Raw genomic sequence first — 18,093 nt, forward strand, 5'->3', positions numbered from 1 at the left:
TCCACCAAACGAGGTGAACAATAGAAAAATTGAACATCGTGGAATTTTAGACATCCTCTTCCTGTGATTCCTATAGACAGGGGTTCTCAAATGTCAGTGTGCATCAGAATTTTCTGGAGGGCTTGTTTAAACAGATTGCTGAGACTCATTCCCAGAGTTGTTGTTTTAGTAGTCTGGGGTGGAGTCCAAGAATTTGCATTTCAAATAAGCTCCCAAGTGATGCTGCTTGTCCCAGGACCACACTTTGAGAACCACTGATACAGAGAGAAAAGAGAAAAACTTTTTCAGGTGTGACCTTGTCCAGATCTGGGAGGAGCAGAGTCAGAGACAGAGAGGCCTGGGCAGGGGACCAGCAGGGAGATGGGATGTACCCTCTGATTTACCCTTCACTGGCCTGAAGCCTTCACCTGATCACTCAAGAGCATAAGCCAGGTAAAATCCTTGGCAAAAAGGAAGCAGGAATGCCTGGGATTCCTACAGAGCAAGTCTCAGCTGTGAGCATAGGGAAGGGAGCAGCTTGAGGGTTGGCCTTGCTAGCAAAGGTACAGGGTGGGGAGGAGGAGAGAGGGCCAGCTGGGTGACTTCTGCCGGCTGTGTTTGTTGGTGTCTCTGCTCCTCCCTGGGAAGCTGGCGTTCTGGTTTCAAAGACAACATCAGATGCTTGGGGAATAGAGGAGCAGGTGTTCTCTGGAACCAAACCTTGCACATGAATTAACAGGTGCTGATTGCTGCCAGGCAGAGGTGTGTTATGTGTGGATATTATTTTGCCTTCTTCTCCCTTCAATTTCAGACTGAAACCAACCACTTCATCCCCTCAGCTAGAGGGCTGCTCTTCTCCACGTGCATACCGTGACTTAATTTGGGACTTTTCCTTAGGTACACAGTTTTTACTGTTTTCCCTGGCTAGGGCAATGGTTGTGGCATGATGAAGAGTATGAGAAAGGAGTGCGAAAACACCCCCTCTCTTGTCTCCTTTTTGGAAACTCCCACAATCCCCATCACAACCACCTTTGCTAGACTTTTTCTCAATGTCTCAGGAAAGGTCAGTGGAAGGAGGGAAAAGGAAAATAAATCATTGCTACTGCACTGCTCCTCACCCACTCATCTGGGCTCTGCTCCATTGCTAATCTCTGTTCTTTCTGTGTTCCTTCTTTTGTTTCCATCAGACTTGTCCAGGTCCTTTAAAATGCTATATCTTCAGAGGCGCCTGGGTGGCTCAGTCAGTTAAGCATCCAACTCTTGATTTCGACTCAGGTCATGATCTCAGGGTGGTGAGATCGAGCCTCGTGTTGGGCTCTGCACTGAGCATGGAGTCTGCTTAGGATTCTCTCTCTCTCCCTCTTAAAAAAGTAAAAAGAAATATTACTCAGCTATCAAAAAGAACGATTTCTCAACATTTGCTGCAATATGGATGGCACTGGAGGAGATAATGCTAAGTGAAATAAGTCAAGCAGAGAAAAACAATTATCATATGGCTACTCTCATCTATGGAACATAAGAACTAGGAAGATCGGTAGGAGAAGAAAGGGATAAAGAAAGGGGGGTACAGAAGGGGGAATGAAGCATGAGAGACTATGGACTCTGAGAAACAAACTGAGGGCTTTAGAGGGAAGGGGTGGGGGAATGGGATAGGCTGGTGATGGGTAGTAAGGAGGGCACGTATTGCATGGTGCACTGGGTGTTATACGCAACTAATGAATCATCGAGCTTTACATCGGAAACTGGGGATGTACTGTATGGTGACTAACATAATATAATAAAAAAACATTTTAAAAAAGTAAAAAGATTTTAAAAATAATAAAATGCTCTTCCTTTTACTGCATGTTCTGTGCATCACCTAGAAAGGGCATTCTGGTGCCCACTCACTATTCATTGTCTTATTCTTGAACCACTTTGATCCATTCATCACACCTCACTTCATTCTGGACTTGACTTTTCTGGCCATTGAATTTGTTACACATTCTCCCATTTGTCTCTTCCTCATCCTTCAGATTCATACCAACTTGGCTCTTCTCAAGTATTCTTTTAGTTCTCCACCCAAGCTTCACTGTCCTAGGTTACCATGTGCAATTCCCACTCTTAGTTCTCCCTGCTAGCCTTTCTCTCTCCCTTCCAATTCCAGCTCCCTGCCTGCAGTCAGAGCAGCCCCCAAAGAAAAAGACTGGGAATTTCTTCTAGGGGAATCCCTGCCTCGAACTGGAGAAGAGAAATATGAACTTAGAAGCAAATGGTGAAGGCCAGAGTCATAAAAGACTCCAGCCTAACATCAAGTCAGCTGTACAGCTCACGGGAAGTCTTTGAGCCATGAGCTGACAGGAAAGGACCAAAGGGTCAGCCAGTGAATGGAGCTCTGTGATAAACTGCCTTAGCTGCATCTCAGCTGTCCATGGTGCTGAACCCCAACAACGAGTTGCCGCTAGGAGACAAATAGGATCAAACAGTCCACAGGAAGGACGTTAAAACCAACTGTCCTGGAACCTAAGCCCCACCAGGAAGATGAATCCCATTACATTAAGGTCTAGTTAAACTAGTATTTCAGTTTGTCTGCTCGGGCTTCAGGTCCACTGACCAAGGAGAGAGGAAATAACATTGAACACCTGGCCAGGCTTTGTGCTTGACACCTAGGCTACATTATTTATCTTAATCTTTAAAATAACTGGCAGGGGTAAGAATGATTATCTTCATTTTACTGATGAGGAAATAGAGACACAGAGAAGGTGCTCACACTTTGGCCAAGCTCCTTCAGCTATTAAGTAGTAGAGTCAGGGCTCAGACACAGAGGTGCCCATTCCCAAAGCTAGAACTGCTGACATTAGACCCATGTGCCCTAAGGCTAGTGCCCATGGCTCTTTGTTCGGCAGCTACCCAAGAGCTGCTGACATTTGGGCAGGTCATGGATTGTATGTTTTCTCCCTGGGACATTACAAATTTCAAATCTTTGAGACTCTGAAACCATTTCAAAAGCCCTCATTGTCCTCAAAAAACACACACCACACCCTCACAAATGAACAAGCTTCATTTACTTTCTCATTTATGGGAAAGGGATGTGACTATAAGCAAGGCATTCAAATTAAAATTGACTTTTATTTTAATTGACCTTTGATTTCCAACTCACTATCTCCCTCATGTCCCCGCTCCGGCCTCTTCCATCCCTTGCTGTGCTCTGTGAGTCATGAGGGCCTGAGGCTCAGCAGCTGTAATTGGTTTGTAACTTCCTGGAATGTCAAAGCCAAGATGGAAATTTTATGTATCACTCCAGCAATTCCGTCCTGGCTTTAATAATAAGTTGGCAGAAGGGAAGGCAGATTTACAGTGGGAGAGAAATGTAATCAAATTTGGAGGTGAAATGCAATAAGTACAAATGCTAGTTTTCATTTGGAAGCTCCTTAGATAAATGTGATCTCACCCAGCTCCGCAGCCAAATCTGTTGTTTCTTCTCCTGGAGCGGTGGAGGGCCCTGGTGTAGTAATAATCCTCAATGGGAGAGTTTGTATCCAGGATTTGCCTTACCCCAGCCCCAACAGAGTGACCCTGGAGGGTCAGGAAAACAATAGTCAAAGAGGCATGAAGAGTCTGTTAGGGAGACAAGGCTTAGCTGGGGCCTCAGACAAACTGAATACTGGAGGGGAAAGCTAGAGTTGAGTACTTGCTAGGTACTGTACTAAGTGCCTTGATGTATTATCTGTTCGAGTTTCATGGCAACCCTATAAGGAAGCAATGTTATTCCTCCCATTCGATAGAGAAATAAAGTGAGTTTTGGGGGTGGGATTCTCAACAATAGCAGAATGGGATTCTGTTTGACTCTGAAGCTTATATTATTAACCCCTCTCTTCCAGGGATTTTAACAGCTAACGTTTCTCGAATACTCAGATGCCAGTCACTCCTCAGGTGCTTCGTGAGAACTTCCACAGCATCTCTGTGTGGTAAGTACTGTTCCCATTATTATCTCCGTTCATCAGGCAACTTACCTTTCTCAAGACTGATCTTGTAACAGTCAGTGGATGTCACATGAATAGACGTTCGCATCATTAGCTGTTAGGGAAATGCAAATTAAAATCACAATGAGATGCCCCTATAACTCTATTGGGATGGTTACAATTTTCTTCCCATATGCTTTTTTTTTTCCTTTTCAAGTTTTTATTTAAATTCCAGTTTGTTAGCGTAAGTGTAATATTTGTTTCAGGTGTAGAATTTAGTGATTCATCACTTATGTGCAGCAGCTTGTGCTCATCACAAGTGCTCTCCGTAATCCCCATCACCTATGTGATGATTACAGCTTTTAAAAATAATGATAACACCAAATGCTGGTGAGGATGTAGAGGACCTGTATCACTTATTCATTGCTGGTGGGGACGTGCAGGTATGTGGCTACTCTCAAGAACAGTATGGCAGTTTCTTTGGAAGTTAAACATGTGCCTATCATACAACCCAGCAATTGCACTCTCGGGCATTTGTCCCAGAGCAGTGAGGACCTGTGTTCACACAAAAGCCCATGCATGAGGGTTCACAGCAGCTTTATTCATAATGGCCAATAATCGGAAAAATCCAGATGTCCTTCAATAGGTGAATGGTTAAACTCTGGAACATCCATACTATGAATTACTAGTCAGCAGTCAAAGGGACAAGCTACTGTTACATGCAACAACTTGGATGGGTCTCCAGGGGATTAGGCTGAGTGTGGAGAAAAGCTAATCCCAAGGGATCACATACCATATGATTTCATTTATATAATATTCTTGAAATGACAGAATTATAGAAATGGAGATTAATGTTTGCCATGCATTAGAGAGGAGGGGAGGGAGGCAGCTGGCAGTGGCTGTCAAAGGGCAGCATGAGGGATTCCTGTGGTCGTGGATCTTGACAGTGGTGGTGTTCACACAAATCTACATATGGGATAAGATTGCACCGAACTAAACACACACACACACACACACGAATGGATTGTATCAGTGTCCACTTCCTGCTGTGATATTGTATCATATTTATGCAAGGTGTTACCATTGGAGAAAATTGGGAAAAAAGATCTATGACCTCTCTTTTTTCTTAAAGGCAATAAAACCTTTTTTAAAAAAAATGTCAATGAGAGAAGTGATTGGAGAGAGCACAGAGGGGAGAGGTGAGGTCACTTGCCCAAGTTCACACACGAGGCAATTGGACTCCAGAGCCTCGGGCTCCTATCCTCTGCTCTGTGCTGCCTCCCCATCTGATAGAAAACTGCTATATCCTTCACTTCTGGGAGCTTCCCCTTCCTCTCTTTATCTGACTTTAGTGATGTGATCAATAAAGGGGCCTGGAGCCCAAGATTACAAGGCCCATGCTCTTACACTCAGTGTTCACACTCTACTCGCCCACTCCCCACACCCCCAGTCTCTTGTCCTCAGCCTTGCGGAACTGGGCCAAGTGCTTCTTTTCTGGCCCCACGCCCAAACTAGGCTAGAGCAGAGGAAGCAAGCCTGATCCTATGAGGTGAAGTGGGGTGTCATTCCCTGGCAGGCTGGTCTTCAGGATCTGTGGAGGTGCTCCCATCTGATTGAAAGGCTCGGGCCTGAGTGCTGAGCTCTCTCCTCTCTCCGTCTGGGCTTTTAGTCTGCTCCGCACCCCACGTTCCTGCTATAGGTATTGTACAGACTCCCAGCTCCTCCATAAAGGGAATTACAAACTGGTGGTCTACAGACACATGTTCTTTGGCTCACACAACTATTATAAAATTATATGGAATTCTTTTGGCAACATCGAAAAGGAAGGATATTTCATTGAAAATCTAGACTTTCAGATTGTCTTGACAAACCTGGAGGATCTTGTGTGGCAAAAAGCGGAGTCATGCTGCCTGCAGTGGAGGGCATGCAGTGTTTGGCTCAGCACGCTCTAGACTCCAAGGTTGCCTGCCTGGTCACTGGGGGCACTGGGTTGGAACCCCTGCTCTGTGAGCCTGGGTCTGCCTTCACCTACTAGCCCTCCCACTCTGAGCTGGGGTTGTCCCCTTCCTCTGAGCTAGATCACAGATGCTGTGAAGAGCTTCCTTCCACGCTTTGCTGGCTGACCTGAGGTGAACCACCAAAGCTCAGGGACTAAGGTGCCCACGGGGAAGAGATAGTGAATAAGAGACGTGAACGTCTTAGAAGCAAAGTGCTTAAGTGCATGGCCGGTGACTTGGCTAGGACCTCATTTTATAGTATATTGGGCTCATTTGGTTTCTGGGGAAGTCGAAAAGATGTCAAAGACCTATCTGGCTGGCAGTAAATTGAGAGAGTTTACTATTTTCAGGTATCTAGTTATTTGCTCCAAGCTTATCTCTGAGGGGATGATTTTGCCCAAGACTTATAGGCTGTAGGAAATACCTTCTCTTAGGGCAAGAATAAATAGTCTTCCAATTTTTGGTCTCCTCCTGTGTAGCATTATAACTAGCCACATTGTGTAGCTGGGCAGGATGCAGAGCGGGGTAAGAATGCCTCCACGAGACAAGGAGGAATGCTTGCTGTGCTGCCTTGGGTGGGTCCCCATCTTCTCATCCTAAACTATTTATCACTTGAGGATTTTTAATGCCTACTTAGAATATTTGGAGGATATGGGCTTTTTACTAACCACTGCAGTGCTTGGGTCCCCCACCTCATGTCACAGTGGATGTCAACATTAAATCAATCCCTCATAGCAGTGAGACCCACATTTCTTATAGTGGAGTTTGTGGCCAGAGTCTGCTCTAGGTGACTGGACCCAAGAATTTGAATTTTGCTAAGCTACACTCTAGCTGGAAAAACTTAAATAGAAGATTGATATTTAACTGAAATAGACTCTAAATTCTAGAGGAAATATTAAAGTACATATAGGCAATGGAAGTTGAGTTTTTCACTAGGTGGCTTTGTTTTATAGATAAGTTTTGACAAGGTGGAGAGCTGCAGAATTTAAGGCTGGGTTTAAAGGCTTTAAGTATGGAAAATACGATGGTGTTCCCTGGATCTGCCACCATTAATTCAGAATGAAAGCTACAAAGGCACAAATACTAAGGCACAAAGCACAAAGTGTATGTGTTGAAATAGCTTCCTTCTAGATGTGCTAATTGGCAAAGGTTTAATTAATTTGTTGAAATGGAAACGGTTTTATTTTGGGGCTGCCTCTGCTTAGCTGGTGTCCCATGATGATGTTTGTTCTGCCTCGTGAATCATCTGGTTCTGGGAACATTCATTCATGCACGCATGCATGCATGCATGCAATGAGTATTTATTGAGCTTGGCATAACAGTTAACCAAAAGGCAAACATCTTTGTCAAACAAGCAAGAAACAGTCAATATATAAAATATATGGCATATTAAGAGTGATGAGTGCTCTGGAGAAAAATAAGATGGGAAAGAGAGATAGAAGTTCTGAAGGTTGGAGAGAAGGTGATCAAGGAAGGCTTCCCAGAGGCAGGGTTTCTCAAAGGTGAGCAAGTGAGCCCTGGTGGAGGTGAGTCCAGGCAGAGGGCACAGAACTTCACCAACTCCCAGAGCAGCCAAGATGAAGGAGCCTCAGGTATAAAGCCCCGAGTGACCCCCAATCCAGGGGGAAACCGGGCCAGACCGTCACTTTCCTCTCACTGTAGCAGCAGAGTCTGACGCGCTCCTCACCGCTGGTGGCCACAGGGGCTGTCACCCAACCTTTGCTGACAGTTCCCACCTTCTCCTCGTGGGTCTGACCTGAACCCCAGTTAAGCACCGATTCTGTGTCTGGACCTGTACCAGGCACCTGAAGGTCAGAGACTGGTCAGCAAGCCTGACACAGAAAGTTAGTCTCAGTGTGAGGCATTGAGCAGGGACGGGGGCTGCCCCCCTTTTTGACTTTCTCTCATCCCATGTCCTGCTCACTGATACTCTAGGCTGCTTTCTAGGTCTCAGAGTTACCAAGTCTGGACTCACTGCAGGGTTTCTGCTGTTTCTTTCCCTTGCATTCTCTTACCTAGGACTTCCAGGGGTGAGCCCGTGTGCTGTCCCTCTGTGTCTCATCTTTTATTTCCTTCCTATCACTGCCACCATCTGAAATGATGGGTGCTGGTCTTTCCATGAGAGCTGGGACCCAGTTTCTTCCATTCACCCCTCCATTCCTGGAGCCTGACAAATAAGAGGCTCTCAGTGAATATCAACCAATGAATAATTGATGTGTACTTGAGCAACCTACACGTCTGACCAGCTCTCCTCCTACCCACACCTCTCTGCCTGCTGTTCGGGCCAGTGTGGCACATTCTTGGATGTTCCCACTGGCCATGAGAACTGTTGTCATCCATCCTGCAAGACTCAGGGCAATGTAATGATTAAGAACATAACTTAGGGATCCAGACAGCCTTGCTTTGATGTCTGGTTCTGCCCCCTTTCAAATGGTGTGCCCTGGACATGTTAATTAACCTCTCTTAGCCTCAGTGTCCCCACCTGAGCAGAGGATGCTTTCAGTAAATAGTAGCCTTTGTTATTCTGCCTAAACAGTGGTTACTGGATTCCTGTGTCTGGAAGGGTGGCTTATACGACTTTCTTCCTGAGATGAGAGCCTTGGCCTAGGCTGGAGCCTCCAGAGGGCCCTGCAGAGAGATGGACACATCTTAAAGTCCAGCCTCAGTGATTGTGCCTCTGGGGACCAAGAGTTAATGATCCAGGGACAGTTAATGAGCTTCCTCCTCTGCTCTCTCCCATTGCAGGTGGCATGGCAGCCTTCCAGCCCAGTGGCTGCTCCCTGCACCTGCCCCCTCCACATCCAATTTCTTTGCAGTGTCCTAAAAAGCTAACCAAGCTGAAATCACTTATACCAAGGTTCTAAAACTCCTGCACCATTATTCAGTGTTCTTGAGGCCCCAACCTCATCACCGCCTCCCCATCCTTCCCATCTGCTGGAGCAGTTGAAGGACTCAGTATTAACCACTGAGATGGTCTCTTTGGTGCCACCCGTCTGGCCTTGCTTGGGTGGGGAGGACAGAATGAGGCTGCCCTGGAGGGCTTGCTTTGATTGTGAATTCCTGCAACATCCCTTCTCATTCTTGAGCATTCTTCGTGGTGCTTTCCCAGGTAGCCCCACACATTAGAGTCACAATTATATTATCATCTAATAAATGCCACCAGGGATTACCCCTGGAGAGGTGGCAGGACAACATGGCTAGGAGCAAAGACTCGGGAATTGGGCTGCCTGGATTCAGTCTTGGCTCCACCATTTAATACTGTGTGATCTTGGCCCAAAATGTTAGTGTTTATATCACATACAGCCTGCTTTGCGAAAGCCAGGCATTGCTCCTAAACCCTTATAAATAATAATAATAGGAGCTCATATTTATTGAGAGCCACGCAATATTTGGTTAATTCCCTTAATATCCAGAATACAGGTATGTTCATAGATAACTTTTGGAGGGTGTTCAGGGCTGTGCTTCAGCTGGGACTGGACCAGAAGCCTGTGAACCCCAGGCATTATTTGTATGGGTGAGTTACATCAGGGCAAGGGAACTGTGATTAGGACATTGTAAGGGTTCATTTCCAGGCTCAGAGAAGACAGGATGGCATGTCCTCAGCCCAGCTTAGCCCAGCCCACACCACATCCCCTTGGCCCTTGTCAGATTTCAGCAGCAGCCATGGTGGGCACTTCTCATGCATGCAGACAGTGTCCCACCTTCTCTCTGCTTCTCTCTCTCACTGAGGGCTGGCTCAGCCCTTGGGCAGGCTGGGGAGATAATGCCCTCAGAGATAGACCTCAGCCAATGGGATATGGGAGGAGGGATAAATGTCTTAGCCTCCTGTCCATCAGAGAGACAATTTCTCAGCATGTCCATGGTAGGACTGAGTCCCACTCACCCGCAACAGTTATCAGGTGAACATCACACAATTTATTGCGTTTTCTTCTTTCCCCTATTACTCTGCCTACTTCTCTCCTACTTCTTGGGATCACCTGCCAAATCAACTTTTGGTACCCAAATCCTTGCCTCTGGCTCTGTTTTGAGGGATCCCAAACTAAGACAGTCACACAGTTCTGGGAGCTCTAGGGGACTGCCCTCTGGTCTATGCAGTACTTTCTCTGCCAGTTCCCAGAGCACTGACAGAGCAGATATGGCCGATGCACAGGAACTGTGGGACTCAGGTGGTGTTCAGGCACATGTGTGATATCTTCCAAGGTCTCAGCAAAACTTGGGGTAGTGTTGTCATGTTGACTCCTTATCATTCCCCAAAATGTACTCTTCCCTTCTTTTAATAATAGGACTCTGTAGGCTCTTCAGTGGAAACTACATTTCTCAGCCTCCCTTGCAGCTTGGCGTGGCCCCATTCTTGCCATTGGTATGTGAAAGAAAGTGATGTGTCATTTCCTTAAAAGGAAATTGCTTGGCTTCTACTTCCTCTCTTCTTCCCTCTCTGGGGGCTGGAATGTTGGTGGTGGAGCATGAGCTTTGACTTAGATGAGAACAAGATAGAAGGAACCTGGGACCCTGAGTGACATTGTAGAGCAGAGTCACCACTCTGTCCAGGACCACTGTCCACCCCTGGGATGTTACATGGGGAAGAAAGAAAATTCTATTTTGCCTCAACTACTATGTATTTAAGTCTCTCTGTTCCAGCAACTTATCTTGTGCCCTAATGAAGGAGTCTGAGCAAGCAAATTGCAAGTATAAATGCTGGTGTGACCTCATTTGTGCCCCAAGGCTGGTGAGGCCTGGGGGCATTCTGGTTGCATAACTCTCCTGTGTGGTGTGCTGAGCACTACAGAACACCTGGAGTCAAGTGAGACCCAGGCTCCTCTCTGATTTGTCACAGACCTCAGAGGTTCCCTTCTCAGCTTGTGTCCTCTTCCTGTAATGCTTCTAGGTTCTGTCTCCCAAATGCCCTCTTCCCAGGCTTGGCTGTATGTTGGGCTTGGGTGGTCTTGTGTGGAGAGGGCTTTGAAGGGAATACCCAGTCAGCTTCGGGGAGTTGTGCTCCACAGTAAAGAGGCAGCATGTTCTGGAGCAAGCATGCCTTGGCTTGTGTCTTCTCATCTTTGTGTCCAGGTGGGGACAGTATTCCACCTTTTGGTCATCCTGTATCTCCTTATCTATTGAACAGGTGGTGATGACTTGTGGTATTAGTTTTCTATTGTTGTGTAATTAATGACCACGACCTTGGCAGCTTAAGATAGCAGCCATTTATTACTTCACAGTTCTGTGGGTCAGGGTGCAGGGTGAACTCAACTGGGTTCTCAGTTTCAGGTTCCCCAAGGTGGAAACCAGATTTCAGCCGGGTTAGGCTGTCATCTTGAGGCCTTGGTGGAAAAAACCACTTTCATTGTCAGAGTGTTGGCATAATTCAATTCCTGATGGTTGTAGTACTGAAGTCCAGCTTTCTGGCTGGTTTTTAGACACTCTCTAGTTCTTACACATGGTCCCCTTCATGTCCAAAGCTAACAATGGCACGTTAAATCATTCTCATCCTTCAAAAATCTTGCTGACTTTACTCCTCTGCTATCAGCTTGAGAAAACTCTCAAGTCTTTAAAGGGTTCCCATAACTTTATTAGGCTCACCAGATAGCCTCCTTTTTGATGAACTCAGTCAACTGATACGTAACCTTAATTACATCTGCAAAATCCCTTTTGCCGTGTAAGGTAGTGTGATCGCAGGCATGACTTTGCATCATATTCACACTCGTGGTCGTAACAGCAGGAAGCCTTGGGGCCATCTTAGAATTCTGCCCACCACATCTGCCATCCCTTGGTTTTAGAATGTTTGACCTTCAGCCTTCCTCGGGGGAAGGAAAGGTGATTTCTCGATGCTGGATTTAGGGGAAGAGCCCTACTATGAAAAGGTGTCCAAGGGTTCTTGGTGGGAGTGAGATTAAGAGCTAGAAGCACAATTAATCTTGAATGAAAGGCAGACATTTTATTTTCTCATCCAGGCATATTTATTGAGACCCTCTAACACTAGGTGCTCTGCATCTGGCAGTCAATGGAACAGGAGCAGTCCATGTCCTCATGGAGCTGATGGTCTAGTGGTGTAGCAGATATTGAAGATGATAAGGGCTCCTCAAGGAGAACTATAGGGGTCAGTGGGAGGGAAACTAAGACTAGAATGTCAGCTAAGGGTGAAGAGAGCAGGGATTGACACATGGTTGAGGTAAAGTTTTACAATTTCTGTGAGGAATGGGAAGTCCATCATCTTTTTGGTGAGGTTAGAACTCAAACATTAAAGAGCACTGAGTCCTCTAAGAATCCTGAGATCTCCTTGGGTCCCGTGGATCACCAAGAAATTCTATGACTTAGCTTATTAGCTTAGCCTGGGGGGTCACCAACTTGAGTAGAAATGACTACCAGGGCAGGAACTTGACATAAATCAGTGAAGCAACCTGAATGTGAACTAAAGAACAGGGCAAGCATGAAGGCAAATGGGATCTGGTCTATGGCCTCAGGGTCAGGGAAGGTGGCGAACAAGGGGCAGTGGTGTCTCTGCACACTGGAGCACGGACAGCTGTCTAAGGTTGGGGGGTCTAGCTGCTTGCACTATTGGGGACAGATCATCTGGGCTTCTGATTTTTAACTAAATTCAAATGATTTTGTAAAATATCCCAAAATATTTTAAAATTTAAGTAATTTAAAATTTAATTTTTTTGAAAATGTAAGGATCTTCAGAGAGGTGACACATGTGTGGGTGTTTGTGGCCCAGGGCCAGCCTGCAGGCTTCTGTTTGTGACTTTCAGCAGAGTTGCCCTCACTGAGTCAAATTTGGATGCTCTGACATCAGCTTTAACTGAGAACAGTTCTGAGAAGGGAGGTGGCTTCAGCATCTCAGAGTTCCCAGTCTGAAATTTTGCATGAGAAATGCCTTTGAGATTTCAGCTGAGGAAGCCTTGTGTGTCCTCCTCGAGATTCCTTTTGCTTTCTCCTTTTCCATCGTGACCTTGAGAACATAATCATGTTGTCCTTTCTGCCATCTGTGTTAGATTCCCACCATTCAGTTCTACTTATCCCTCCCCCAGAATCTGGTATTTTGTCTTCTCTTCCTCCTCAAAGTCTCAACTCATTTGTATAGGCTTCTGTTCCATTTCCTAGTACTTACTATCTGCCTCTGAGCTGGGGAGGTAAGTATTTTATCTAGCTCTGTATCTGTACTGCCTGGTACAGGTAGGCACTCAATAAATACTTGTGTTGGACCAATGATACGTTGGCCATTATTTTTGGTTGATACCAGAAATGGGCATGTGTGAAAAGAACTCTGAAATTTGCATAACTACTATTATTGAGAATTCATCTCTCAATGTCACTCAATTAATTAGGGTGACTGACAGTCTTCATTTTCCCAAGACTGAGAATTCTTGAGATGCAGTACTTTTAATCCGGGAAAACTGGGATGAGTTGGTCTCTTGCCCTTAAATAAAGACCTGAAACAAGATTCTCTTGAAGCTCAAAAAAATGGAAAAAGTCCATTTCTCCTGCTAATCTGAGACATTTCCTTTTGTCTGCTGATGGGAGGTTTCAAAGCTCGTGTGTTTCTTCCCTCTTTGCTTTGACCTCTGAGAAGCTCCAAGGTAACTTCTCTGACATTAGTCAGTAGCATCTGTCAGTCCAGTTAGTGTGAAATAATTTTCTCATTCCCTCTGCCTTGGTTTTTTTTGTCTTTAAAAATTTTTTTTTACATACGGGACAAAATTGCACCCCAAATTACATTAAACTATTCTTACCCAGGGGCGTCTGGGTGGCTCATTCAGTTAAGCATCTGACTCTTGGTTTTGGCTCCAGTCATGACCTCAGAGTGGTGAGACTGAGCCCTGAGTCAGGCTTCATGCTTAGCGTGGAGTCTGCTTGGGATTCTCTCGCTCCCTGTCTCTCTCCCTCTGCCCCCCCTCAGCGCTCTCTCTCTCTCTCTCTAAAAATGAATAAATAAATTTTTAAAAAAATTATTCTTACCCAGCAAACATGGAGGAATGCTATGCCTTTTTGCTTCTCTTCTAGTGGCTACTATTCTATTCTATGTGTTTATTATTTTGAGGTTTGACAAACTATGATCTTTGGGCCAAATTTGGGACTGCTGCCTCTTTTTGTAAGTAAACTTTTATTGCAATACAACCACACTTATTAATTTACGTATTGTCTGTGGCTGGTTCAATGTTACATTGGCAGAGTTGAGTAGTTGTGACAGAGATCATGTGGCCCACAAAGCCTAAAATATTTACCATCTGTAAAGTTTGCCAATCCCTGCATTATGTCAGAAACTTCACATCCTTTTGAAAGGATTTCTGTAGAATTTCAAATTTTACATATATAGGTATACTTTCTGCTCCAAGATGTAGTATCTGTGTATATTTCTGTTTATAAAAGTAATATATGCTCATTATAAACATATGAACATCACACAAATGTGTAATAAAGATAGTAACCATCCCTTTTAAACTCAATTCCTATGAGTAGCCTCAGTTACCTAGTTGGCATAGATTCTTCCTGATTCCTTTCGGGATGTAAACTAAACTGCATGTATCATTAAAACACTAAAAAAGAAATAAACCTCCATGCGAGCAGATTTTCCTGGCTAAGCATTCTTAAATTCTCCATTAGCAGCATTTTTCAGCCACGTCTCCACTGACACACTGGATGACATTCTCACTCATTGTTTCCAATATCTTTCCTCACTGATCTTGTTTAATCAAAAGCCCTTTCTAACTTGTCTTCACAACAGCAACATCATTGAAAGTTCTAATTATTCCTGGTACCTCTCATTATACTAATTATTCTTTTTTTTTGAATCATTACTAATTACTGTTACTTTAAAACATCCCTCAGAACCAGTGAGGATGTCAGATGCCTGAAGATTGTCACCCTGCTTCTAAACCATTAAGCTAAATATTTAGGATGGTGGCTTTGGCTGTTCATCAACTTGGTTCTGGGAGATCACTCAGCCCCAGAAGTCCAGGTTTTGTAGGGCATCTGTCGCCACCCAGAATCTCCAGTCCACTGTGTTTTCTACTTCCTGATTGGACCAGTTTCCCTTAATTCCCTCTTCCCTCCCCGCACATTTGCTCTGTACCCTCTGGAATTCCCAGTTGTCACCAGCAGACATCCTCATATTCTCAACCTCCTCTCTGACATTGTCTTTCATTTCTTGTCTTAGCTTACACTCAGAGGTCCCCCAGCCTCCTGGGCAGCCTTCCTGAGTGTCTGTTGCTTGTCTTTGTCACCTCATGTACCTCAATGCTCCCTTTTGCCACTTCCGAAGCATCTTCCCTTTCAAAACAACAACAAAAAAATCCTTGAATCTTTCAGGTGGAATCCTCAGATTGTGGTACCAGTTGCTCCTCCTCCAAGTGCTCATCTTCTATCCCCTCACTCATTAAAGATTCTAGAGCCCTTTAGTCACTCTCTTCATTACCATCCAATTCTCCTCATTGTTCTTGGTGATTTCAACATTTACACAGCTAACTCATTCAACACTTGACTTCTCCATTTCTTGGTCTTCCTACACACCTATGATCTGTTTCTCCATCTCTCCTCATGCTTTCCTATAGCCTCACCACTGATGGTAACTGTACAACCTCAAATCTGAATTTCAAGTCTCTCAGTCTCTGACCAATATTTCTTCTTTTATTCTAATACCACCACCCCACACATTTTCCAACTCAGTGAGACCTTTAGTTCAGCCCTGTTCAACAGAAATATAATGCAAGCCACATATGCCATTTATGTTTTTCTAGTGGCCACATTAAGAAGTATAAAAGAAATAGTGAAGATTAATTTTAATATTTTTAATTTAACCCAAGAGATCCAAAATATTATCATGTTATCATTATAGCCAATATAAATTATTAATGAGATTTTTACATCCTCTGTTGCTCATATAGGCTTTGAAATCTGTGCGTACTTTATACTTACAGCACATCTCAGTTCAGCCACATTTCAAGTGCTCAATAGCCACATGTGGCTAGTGGCTACCATGTTGGATAGAGCAGCAGCTCTAGTCCACTGACATAATTAAATTTTCATCCAGCCTTTTGAATGTCTTGTCCAATGTAAGTTCCCTGTTCCATTGCTATCATCACACTATTTCAAATATCCTCCACTCTCCCTTAATCTATTCATCTAGGAAAAAACTCATTATTGGTTGGACCAAACCATCAGTCTGTACCCAGTCAATCGAATACCACAGGAGAAGATCACACATTTGGCTGCCTTGCTTCACCTTAGCTTCATGACCACAAATTTCAGATCGGCACATAGCGCTCCTCAGAAACCTCATCACGTACTCCTCATTGAATTTGCTTAGTCACTCTCTGAGCCTCCATTTCAGATGTTTCCGTCTTTTCTCAAGCTTCCCTCCTTCCCCCCACCTCTCCCTCTCAGCAGATGCCCTGCTTCATTATTCACAATCAGATGTCACAAATGTAACATGTCTGGATGGAACCCTACACTTCCCAGCCTGTTTAATTCAGGTGATGAGGCCATTGTCAAGCCCGAAACCAAGGAGTTGGCTTTAATCCTCTCTCACTTCTAATTCACCAATCTGTCCTATCATCCAAAAAGAACCTAAAAATCTGTCCCCTTCTCTTGGAGTCTAGAGCCACCATCTTGGATATCAGTCACCACCCCTTGCTCAGACTTCAGTAACAGCTAACTGGTCTTCCTTGTTTCCATTCTGCCACCTTGCAATCCATTTTCCACTCAGCCAAAGCAGTCTTTAAAAAAACATAAATAAATCAGAGCATGTTGCTCCCTTTCTTAAAGTCCTCGTTTCCATGGCTACAGAGGTCCTCCTTGATGGCCCTTGCATCTTCAGTGTAATCTTTCGTTGCTCTCCGGCCCACTCCCCACACTGTAGTCATACTGGCTTCTCTCTCATTTCTGGAACACACCAAATTCTTTCTTGCCTTCTGGCCTTTTGCATTGCTGTTCCCTCTGCCAGGAAAAATCTTTCCCTAGTGTTTCTTATGATTGGTTCCTTTTCTCCTCTTGCTTTTTAGAAACATCTTCCCTTAAAACCCCTATGTAAAGTCTGTTCTCCCCTCTGCCATCAGTTAGTTTCTTACCAGGTCTGTTATTTCTCTCATGGCACTCATTAGCTGAAACTACCTGGTTTATTTCCTCAATTACCTCTTTATCATCTGTTTACCCACTAGAAATAAGCTCCATGATGGTAAGGATGTTGTCTTGTTCACCAGTGTATTCCCCGAGTCTGGCACAATACCCAACACATAACAAACTCAATGAATAGTCACTGAATAAATGAAAGAAGGAGTCAAAGAACTGGATGTTCCAGTATTTCAGGGCTCCACTCATTACTGTGAAACACACAGACTCCCAAGATTGAACTTAACAGCCCCAGCGAGATCATTAACCTCCTATCTGGGTCACTGAGACTGACAAAGTACCCTCTTTCCCCCACCTTGATAGAGATCATGTCTACAAATACTTCTGGGTGTTTGACTCTCTAAATATGGTAAAACAGCAAGTCTAAATAGACTACTTTCCTGACAGGGTTGGGTCAACAGAATATATTATCCCAGAGAGGCAGATGGGGTGGAAGCCTCGGGGCTACTTCAGTTCAGGAGCTCAAGGGATGTTCATCATGCAGGCTGTACAAATAGGCTGTGACCTAGTAGTAGTTCTGGGAACTTATCATATGTTCACTTAAAAAAAAAAATCATGCTGGCTTCTGTGTGGATTGGAAGGAGGCAAGAAGGGATATGGGGCATCTCTTAGTCATCATTCATTGGCAAGTGACAGAAAATCAACCCTGATTGGTTCCAGCAATACAAGAATTTAATGACTCATGTAACTGAGAATGCTGGGGATGTATGGCTTCAGGTATAAGTAGATCCAGGGGCTCAAAACTACCATTATCCATGATGTGCAGCTTAGTTACCTCTTCTCTCTTGAGCATGGGCTGTACTTAATGACTTGCCTCCAAAGGGCAAGGGGGGGAGAAAACAAGGTAACTTTAAGTAGAGAAGCCTGGCAAACATTATGTTGGCCAGGTGACCAAGGTTGACAGTGACAGCCATTTTGATAACACGTAGCTCCTGTTATTACGTGACCAGATGGGCAGTTCACTTCTGAAGCATTTCTCCAAGCCCATAACTCTAGTCCAATCATGAGGAAAATATCAGACAAACCCAAATTAAGGGACATTCTGCAAAATACCTGAC

General features: G+C 44.6%; 1 long non-coding RNA gene across 1 annotated transcript in view; it reads left to right on the plus strand.

Moving 5' to 3' along the window:
* The first annotated feature begins 3,840 nt into the window (after positions 1–3,840).
* The window catches only part of LOC103668866, a 106,432-nt gene continuing 92,179 nt past the window's right edge, over positions 3,841–18,093 (plus strand). The window contains exon 1 of the long non-coding RNA XR_005836035.1: positions 3,841–3,923. This is a non-coding gene — a long non-coding RNA (uncharacterized LOC103668866). The remainder of the gene's footprint in view (positions 3,924–18,093) is intronic.

The sequence above is a fragment of the Ursus maritimus genome, unplaced genomic scaffold (genome assembly GCF_017311325.1).
Source record: "Ursus maritimus isolate PB19 unplaced genomic scaffold, ASM1731132v1 scaffold_2, whole genome shotgun sequence".
Classification (NCBI taxonomy): domain Eukaryota; kingdom Metazoa; phylum Chordata; class Mammalia; order Carnivora; family Ursidae; genus Ursus; species Ursus maritimus.